The sequence below is a fragment of the Phacochoerus africanus genome, chromosome 1, assembly GCF_016906955.1.
Source record: "Phacochoerus africanus isolate WHEZ1 chromosome 1, ROS_Pafr_v1, whole genome shotgun sequence".
NCBI lineage: Eukaryota > Metazoa > Chordata > Mammalia > Artiodactyla > Suidae > Phacochoerus > Phacochoerus africanus.
This window is the reverse complement of record NC_062544.1, coordinates 19362304-19372600: the sequence shown is the minus strand read 5'-3', so window position 1 is coordinate 19372600 and position 10297 is coordinate 19362304.

Genomic DNA, 10297 nt, shown 5'->3' with positions numbered 1-10297 from the left:
TACATGTATACATTCTTTTTTTCTCATGTTATCATGCTCCATCACAAGTGACCAGACATAGTTCCCCATGCTGTACAGCAGGATGCCATTGCTTATCCATTCCAAAGGTAATAGTTTGCATCTATTAAACCCAAATTCCCAGTCCCTTCCACTCTCCCCCTCCCTCTTGGCAACCACAAGTCTGTTCTCCATGTCAATGATTTTCTTTTCTGTAGATAGGTTCATTTGTGCCATATATTAGATTCCAGATATAAATGAAATCATACGGTATTTGTCTTTCTCTTTCTGACTTATTTCACTTAGTATGAAAGTCTCCAGTTCCATCCATATTGCTTCAAATGGCATTATTTTGTTCTTTTTTATGACTGAGTAGCATTCCATTGTGTATGTACCACATCTTCCTAATCCAATCATCTGTCGATGGACATTTAGGTTGTTTCCATGTCCTGGCTATTGTGAATAGTGCTACAATGAACATGCAGGTGCACGTGTCTTTTTCAAGGAAAGTTTTGTCCAAGTATATGCCTAAGAGTGGGATTCCCTGGGTCATATGGTAGTTCTATGTATAGATTTCTAAGGTACCTCCATACTGTTCTCCATAGTGGTTGTACCAATTTACATTTCCCACCAACAGTGCAGGAGGGTTCCCTTTTCTCCACACCTTCTCCAGCATTTGTTATTTCTGGACTTATTAATGATGGCCATTCTGACTGGTGTGAGGTGGCATCTCATTGTAGTTTTGATTTGCATTTCTCCAATAATCAGGGATGTTGAGCATTTTTTCATGTGCTTGTTGGCCATCTGTATATCTTCTTCGGAGAAATGTCCATTCAGGTCTTTTGCCCATTTTTTCAGTGAGTTGTTGGCTTTTTTGCTGTTGAGTTATATAAGTTGTTTGTGTATTTTAAACATATTTTTTATTAATTTTTTTTGCAGTGCATAAGTTTTATATTTTGATGAAATTCAATTAACTATTTTTTTTCTTAATGGATCATGCTTTTGGTGTTTTATCTAAGAACACCTTGCTAAAACTAATTCACAATGATTTTCTCCTATGCTTTCTTGTACAAGTTTTATGATTGTAGCCCTTACATTTATATCTATATTCCTTTTGAGTTGATATTTGAGTCTGATATGAGTAAAGGGTCTAATTTCATAATTTTGCTTATTGAGATACAATTGTCTCAGCAGTACGCTTTTTCAATTCTTTCTACCTCTCTTGAAAATAAATCACCTATAAATGTAAGAGTTTATTTATGGACATCTTTGTTATGTTCCAATGATATGTATGTCAGTCCTTATGCCAGTGTTATACAGTCCTGATTTCTATAGTTTTATTCTGTATTTTGAAATTAGGCTAAATCTTCCCATTTTCCACTTTTCAAATTCTTTCAGCTATTCTAGATCTTTTGCTTTTCCATATAAATATTAGGGTCAACTTGCCAATTTCTGTGAAAAATCCTGTTGGAATGTTGATAGAGATTGCACTGAATCTAAAGATCAATTTTGGGAAAATTTCCATTTTACAGTATTGAATATTTCAACCCATTAATATAGAATGTGTCTCCATTTATTTAGATCATTAATTTTTCTCAGAAATGCTTTGTATTTTTTGGCATACTAGTCTTATACTCATTTTGTTAAATATATTCCTAAATATTTTATTCTTTTTTTGATGCTATATTGTGAATAGAATTTCTTTCTTAACTTCCTTTTATGATTGCTCATGGTTAATGTACAAAATGCAATGCATTATTAAATATTAATCGTGTATTCTTTGAAGTTGCTGATCTTGTTAATTTTCTCCAGTAGTGTTTTATGGATTTCATAGGATTTTGTACAAGATTTTATTGTCTGTCGCTGAAGAACTTTTTACAGTTTTACTTATTCTTTCTTTCTATTATTATTATATTATTCCTATTGCTATCATTATCTTTATTATTTTGCTTTATTGCACTGGCTAGAACCTCCAGTACAATGTTGAATAGAAGTGGTGACAGTAGGGCAAACAATCTCGCCTTGTTCTCAAACTTAGGGGTAAAGCAAATTCTAATTTGATGTTAGCCATAGATTTTCTTAAATACTCTTTATCAAGTTAAAGAAAGTTCTCTTCTTTTCTTACTTGATGGAGAGTTTTAAGTCATGAATATGTTGAATTTTTGTCATATGTCTTTTCTGCATTTATTGAGATGGTCATGTGATTTTGTCTTTGGTCTAATAAACATTACATTCCTCTTGAGATAGTAAATGAACTTTACATTTCTGCAATAAATGCCATTTGGTCACGGTGTTTAAAAGTAATTTATTATTAGTTGATTAATAATTTATAAATCAATAAATTATTATTAATTTATAAATTGATAAATCATTAATTGACTTATTGGATTTCTCTTACTAATATTTTATTGAGGAATTTTTTTTAACTTTATTTTTTTTCCCACTGTACAGCAAGAGGATCAAGTTATCCTTACATGTATACATTTTTTCCCCCCACCCTTTGTTCTGTTGCAATATGAGTATCTAGACACAGTTCTCAATGCTACTCAGCAGGATCTCCTTGTAAATCTATTCTAAGTTGTGTCTGATAAGCCCAAGCTCCCGATCCCTCCCACTCCCTCCCTCTCCCATCAGGCAGCCACAAGTCTATTTTCCAAGTCCATGATTTTCTTTTCCGTGGAGATGTTCATTTGTGCTGGATATTAGATTCCAGTTATAAGTGATATCCTATGGTATTTGTCTTTGTCTTTCTGACTCATTTCACTCAGTATGAGATTCTCTAGTTCCATCCATGTTGCTGCAAATGGCATTACGTCATTCTTTTTTATGGCTGAGTAGTATTCCATTGTGTATATAGACCACATCTTCCGAATCCAATCATCTGTAGATGGACATTTGGGTTGTTTCCATGTCCTGGCTATTGTGAATAGTGCTGCAATGAACATGCGGGTGCATGTGTCTTATTGAGGAATTTTTATATCTATATTCATGAGGGATATTGTTCTATAAATTATCTTCTTATGGTGTTTTTTAATACTGGCCTCATAGAATTAATTTTTTTTGTCTTTTGTCTTTTTAGGGCTGCACCCGTGGCATATGGATGTTCCCAGGCTAAGGGTCCAATTGGAGCTATAGCTGCAAGCCTATGTCACAGCCACAGCAATGTGGTGGGATCTGAGCCCCGTCTGTGACCTGCACCACAGCACACGGCAATGCCAGATCCTTAACCCACTGAGCGAGGCCAGGGATCAAACCTGCAATCTCATGGTTACTAGTCAGGTTCGTTAACCATTGAGCCACTGCAGGAACTCCTGGCTTCATAGAATTTTACAGAAGATTAAATGAAAGACTGTTGTTCCTCTTTTTTTCTGGTAATCAGTTATTGTACTTTCCAACTCTAGAATTGTCAATAAAAATTCTTTCTATTAAAATTAACTGTTTCATATGTCATTGTCAAAATAATTTCCTTTAATTCTTTAAATGTTTTTCTTTTATTACCTTGGACATACTTATGTTAGTTGTTTTGTAGTCTTTCTCTGCCAAGCCCAACGTCTGGGAACCTCAGAAACATTTCTAATTGCCTATTTTTTTCTTCTCCCAGTAGGAATCAAAATTTCCTCTTTATTTCATATCTCATTTTTTCATTGTTGAAGCTGGACATTTTTAACATAATTTTGGATTCTGATTTTTCTCCTTCTAAACTTTTTCTTGTTGCTATTTTATTTGTTTAAGTAAGTTGCCTGAACTAATTCTGTGGAGTCTTATCTTCCCCTTGACGTGTGGCCATTGATGTCTCTGTTTAGTGTTTTTGTTGTTATTTTTCCTTAATTTTTATATTTATTTTGAAATCTGGCTTCCTTAAGGTCACCTTTGAGTCAACATGGCTTGATGTTCAGCCAATGTTTGGTCAAATGTTGTGTTTGTGGGGTGGAAAAAACTTTCCTCTATTCATCTTAGATTCTTGGCTGTGGTTCTGTGTTTTTTTTTTTTTTTTTGTCTTTTTGCCATTTCTTGGGCTGCTCCTGCAGTATATAGAGGTTCCCAGGCTAGGGGTCGAATTGGAGCTGTAGCCTCTGGCCTACGCCAGAGCCACAGCAACGTGGGACCCGAAATGCGTCTGCCACCTACACCACAGCTCACAGCAACGCCAGATCCTTAACCCACTGAGCAAGGCCAGGGATCGAACCCGCAACCTCATGGTTCCTAGTTGGATTTGTTAACCACTGAGCCATGACGGGAACTCTGTGGCTGTGTTTCTGTAATAAAAGACAGACTAACTAAAGAAAACAAAAAGAGAAGTTTTTTTAGTATATATACAACTCAAGTAAGAGTAACAGATCTGGCTTAGAATTCAGACTTACATAGTACTTCCAACAAAGAACAATAAGTTTGTAAGGAAATAATAAGACAAAAAGCAATTATAGTCTTCAAGAGCAACAATCTATGGGAAGGTAAATATATGGAAAACTAATGGTAGATAAAGGCCACTGGGTTAATAGGGTCTAAAGTCATCTCCAAAAGTTAACTTTTGTCCTTTCTGATAGAGAGGAGAGGTGAGACACCTCTGAAAATTTGTGTCCTACTTTTAGGCAAATAGGGAGAAGGCAGGGGACTTTTCTTGTATCTACTTCTTAAATGCCTCCAGCTCAAGTAATCCTTGTGCCAAAGTAGCATATTTTGGGGTTACATATTCTGATTTTCTCGTGTTCAGACATCTCAAGTTGGTACCATTTCCACCCTTTGCCAACGGAAATGTGTGTGTGTTTGGAGAATGCATTCAAAATTCCACAATTTTGGAAACTCTTAGAGGAAAACATAGGCCAAACACTCTCTGACATAAACGACAGCAACATCTCAGACCCACCTCTTAGAGTATTGACAATAACAACGAAAATAAACAAATCAGACCTAATCAAACTTAAAAGTTTCTGCACAGCAAAGGAAACCCTAAACAAAACAAAAAGACAACCCACAGAATGGGAGAAAATCTTTGCAAATGTATCAACTGACAAGGGATTAATCTTCAAAATTTATAAACAGCTCCATACCAAAAAAAAAAAAAAATCAAAAAATGGGCAGAAGATATAAACAGACAGTTCTCCAAAGAAGACATACAGAAGGCCAAAAAACACATGAAAAGATGTTCAACATCACTCATTATTAGAGAAATGTAAATCAAAACGACTATGAGGTACCACCTTATACCAGCCAGAATGGCCATCATCCAGTTAAGGATCTGGCGTTGCTGTGAGCTGTAGTGTAGAGAGCAGACAAGGCTTGGATATGGCATTGCTGTGGCTGTGGCATAGGCTGACAGCTACTGCTCTCATTCAACCCCTAGCCTGGGAACTTCCATATGATGCAGGTGCAGGGCTAATGACAAAACAAAAACAAAATTCCAAAATTTGGGAAGTTTACAAGGCTTCCCTGCTTTTATTTACTGCTCAGCCCTCTTATTTCCCCTCTTCACATGTGCATGGCCTCATATTCAGCCAGGGTTGTGTGATTGCTCTCTTGTCTGACCTTGTCCTTATGTGCAGCCTCTCAGGCTACCAGGAAAAATGTAGTTGCTTATCAGGCCAAATATGTATGTCTCATTCTTCACATCCCCCTGTTAAATTTCTAGCTCGTCTGCCAGTTTATTAAACCCAATCTTGAAAATCATCTTAGGCCAGTGTGGCTTTGGTCTTTCCCCTCCCGTCAACATCAAGATGGCTACTCTTTTCTTTTTTTAATTTCTAATTTTTAAATTACTCAATACATTTTTATTACATTTAGAGCTGTACAACTGTCATCACAACCAAATTTTATAGTATTTCCATCCCAAACCTCAGCGCATCCTCCACCCCCCAACCTCTCTCGTTTGGAAACCATAAGTTTTTCTAAGTCTGTGAGTCAGTATCTGTTCTGCAAAGAAGTTCATTGTGTCATTTTTTTAGATGCTACATGTAAGTGACAGCATATGATGTTGGTGTTTCACTGTTTGACTGACTTCACTTAGCAAGATAATTTCTAGGTCCATCCATGTTGTTGCAAATGCCGTTATTTTTTTCCTTTTAATGGCTAAGTAGTATTCCATCATGCATATGTGCCACATTTTCTTTATCCACTCCTCTGTTGATGGACATTTAGGTTGTTTCCATGTCTTGGCTATTGCAAATAGTGCTGCAATGAATATTGGGAGTACCTGTATCTTTTTGAGTTGTGGTTGCCCAGCTGTAGGATTTCTGGATCAAATGGTAATTCTATTTTTGTTTTCTGAGGCATCTCCATACTGTTTTCCACAGTGGTTGCACCAGTTTACAATCCCACCAATAGTGTACTAGGGTTCCCTTTTCTCCACACCCTTTCCAGCATTTATTGTTTGTAGTTTTTGATGATGGCTGTTCTGGCTGGTGTAAGGTGGTACCTCATAGTGGTTTTGATTTGCATGTCTCTAATAATGAGTGATATTGAACATCTTTTCATGTGTTTTTTTTTGCCTATCTGTGTGTCTGTCTGTTTATATCTTCTGCCCATTTTTTGATTATTATTTTTTTTTTGGTATGGAGCTGCAGAAGGTGTTTATAAATTTTGGAGATTAATCCCTTGTCAGTTGATTCACTTGCAAAGATTTCTCCCATTCTGTGGGTTGTCTTTTTGTTTTGTTTAGGGTTTCCTTTGCTGTGCAGAAACTTTTAAGTTTAATTAAGTCCCATTTGTTTATTTATTTATTTATTTATTTATTTTTGTCTTTTGTCTTTTCATGGCTGCACCCTCTGCATATGGAGTTTCCCAGGCTAAGGGTCCAATCGGAACTATAGCTGCCCAGCCTATGCCATAGCCACAGCAATGCCAGATCCAAGCCGTGTCTGCAATCTACACCACAACTCACGGCAACTCCAGATCCTTAACCCACTGTGCAAGGGCAGGAATTGAATATGCAACCTCATGGTTTGTAGTCAGATTCATTTCCACTGTGCCACAACAGGAACTTCCTTTTTATTTATTTTTTACTGTCATTATTCTAGGAGGTGGATCTGAGAAAATATTGCTGTGGTTTACTTTGCAGAGTGTTTGGCCTATGTTTTCCTCTAAGAGTTTATAGTATCTGGTCTTATAATTTAGGTCTTTAATCCATTTTGAGTTTATTTTTGTGTATGGTGTTAGGAAATGTTCTAATATCATTCTTTTACATGTGGCTGTCCAGTTTTTCTAACACCACTTATTGAAGAGACTGTCTTTTATCAATTGTATATTCTTGCCTCCTTTGTCATAGATTAGTTGACTATAGGTGCGTGGGTTTAATTCTGGGCTCTCTATCCTGTTCCACCGATTTGTATTTCTGTCTTTGTGCCAGCACCATGTGGTTTTGATGACTATAGCTTTGTAGTGTAGTCTGAAGCCAGGGAGCCTGATTCTTCCAGCTCTATTTTTCTTTCGCAGGATGACTTTGGCTATTATGGGTCTTTTATGCTTCCAAACAAATTTTAAAGTATTTTGTTCTAGTTCTGTGAAAAATGTCCTTGGGAATTTGATAGGGATTGCATTGAATCTGTAGATTGCCTTGGGTGGTATAATCATTTTGATCATATTGCTTCTTCCAGTCCAAGAGCATGGTATATCTTTCCATCTATTTGTGTCATCTTTGATTTCTTTCATCAGTGTCTTATAGCATTCAGAGTACAAGTCTTTTGTCTCTTTAGGTAGGTTTATTCCTAAGTATTTTATTCTTTTTGGTGTGATGGGTAAATAGGATTGTTTCCCTAAATTCTCTTTCTGATCTTTGTTGTTAGTATATAGAAATGTTGTTGATTTCTGCATATTAATTTTCTATCCTGACACTTTGCCACATTCATGGATGAGCTCTAACAGTTTCTGGTAGTGTCTTTAGGGTTTTTTTAGGTATAGTATCATGTCATCTGCAAATAGTGATAGTTTTACTTCTTCCTTTCCAATTTGGATTCCTTTTATTTCTTTTTCTTCTCTGATTACTGTAGCTAGGACTTCCAAAACTATGTTGAATAGTCGTGGTAAGGGTGGACGTTCTTGTCTTGTTCCTGATCTCAGTGGGAATTCTTTCAGCTTTTCACCATTGAGAATGATGTTCGCTGTGGTTTGTCATATATGGCCTTTATTATGTTGAGGTAGGTTCCCTCTAAATATGGCTACTCTTTTAGATAGTTCCTAGGGACATGGGATTTTTCTGAGTTTTTATCCAATAGTAAAGCTGCTGGTTTTCACAGCTTACCCCCACCTTAGTAGATCTATGAAGATGATGGTGCTTGTTAGGGGGTTGGAAATAGTTCTAGGCTAAAACCCTATGTACTCCTGAAGTTATGACCCAAGATTGAGGATTATTTTTTGAATAAACATTTTTCAATTTTGTTGTATGCTTTTTGTCCTTTTCCAGTGGAATTGTAACTTGGTCCATTTCAAAATTCTTAAATGTTAGTTTTGGACAGTTTTGTTAAGTTTTATCATTTTTTTTTTTTGAGTTGAGGTTATGTAGAGCATTTTACTCCAGTATTCCAAAGGTTCGGCCAAGTTACTTTTTTTTCTTTTTTGTCTACACTCATGGGAAGTTCTCAGGCCAGGGATTGAATCTAAGCTGCAGCCGTGACCCACATTAAGATTAAAATTTTTTTTCTATCATTAACCACAATGGGTTTGTTGATTCCCTAGGCATTTGGCACATATTGCCTACTAAAATCACCTCTTTGCTTAGAATTTGCCTATAGTTACTCAAAACAGTTGTATGGTGTGGTGACATTTTATTGAACACTTCCCTTATCAACTGCTAATTTATTAACTTTATATTGGTTAGTAAAGTGAACATTTTCATTGAATTCTAGTGTTTACTTCTCTCTCTGATGTACATCTGCCTAATTCTTTGTAGGTAGTCATGCACTGTCCTTGTGGGATGTGGAGATTATTGAGTTAAAATTCTTTTAGACTCTCTTTTCCCTTTCTGCTCTTTCATTCACCTCTGTGGTTAATGGCTTTCCCCAGTCTTTTATGTCAAGGATATCTTTTTAGCCACTTTCAGATTCCAACCTGGACCATCTATGTTCAGTCCTGCCTCTTACATCTTTCCTTTTTTTTCTTTTTTGATGCAAAAGTTAATTTATTTAGGATATTAAATCATGGTAGAATACAGAGGACATTTAAAAAGCATATAATTGAGGAGGTCCCATCATGGTTCAGCAGTAACGAACCTGAATAGTATCCATTAGGACACAGGTTCCATCCCTGGCCTTGCTCCTTGGGTTAAGGCACCAGTATTGCGTGAGTTGTGGTGTAGGTCATAGACATGGCTCAGATCTCATGTTGCTGTGCCTGTGGTGTAGGCTGGCAGCTACAGCTCTGATTTGACCCCTAGCCTTGGAACTTCCATATGCTGGGGTCGAGGGGGGCCCTAAAAAAGACTATATATATATATATATATATATATATATATATAGAGAGAGAGAGAGAGAGAGAGAGAGAGAGAGAGAGAGAGAGAGATTGTTCTATAAGTATGTTGAGTTTGTGAACATTTACTGAGCTGCACACTTATGTTTTTTTCTCATTTATATTCTCCTCTTGTTGCCAAGCCCAAGTTTGTATGCATGGTGCACAGCAAGGCCAAGCAACCTGAAATATCAAAGTTTGGAGTTGAGAAAAGTTTGTCACAGAACCAAGAAAGGAGAATGGGGTGACTCATGCTTAAAAGACTTGAACTCCTCAGTGGTTTTCAGGGAACAGTTTTTATCGGAAAAATTTGGGGGACAGCCTGTAGGGTGTGTCACCTGCTAATTGATGGTTAGTGAGTGAACGGGGTGGGATTCCAGGGATCTTGATCATCAACCTTCTGATTCCAACCAGTTGTGCTTGTACTCAGCCTGATGTTACCATCCTTGTCCTGGGTGGGGGCCTTAGTTCCTGTAGAAGAACTCAGAGATAGGTATCAAATTGTTCCTTGAGGAGGAACCAGGACTAGACTTCATCTCTGCACTATTGTTTATTCTGTATTCTCTCACTTCCCTAATTAGTGACTAAATCTACCCCTGCGAACTCAGGGATGGTCTAGGAGACGGAAACTTTTTTCCTACAAACAAAAATGACAAACATGGCAGGGCTTTCATGCACAGGGGGGCCCCATAGTGTCCTGCTCAGTTTCAATACCCCCCCCCCTCTTTTTTGGATACTCTTCCATCTTGAGTGGAACAAGTATTGAACAAGAAAGGGAATAATGTTTTGGATAAAAAGGTTAATCATAAACCTGGCAGAGGAACTCAGTTTTAGGAGGACTCAGTTTCATTTTTTTGTGGTTGAGAGA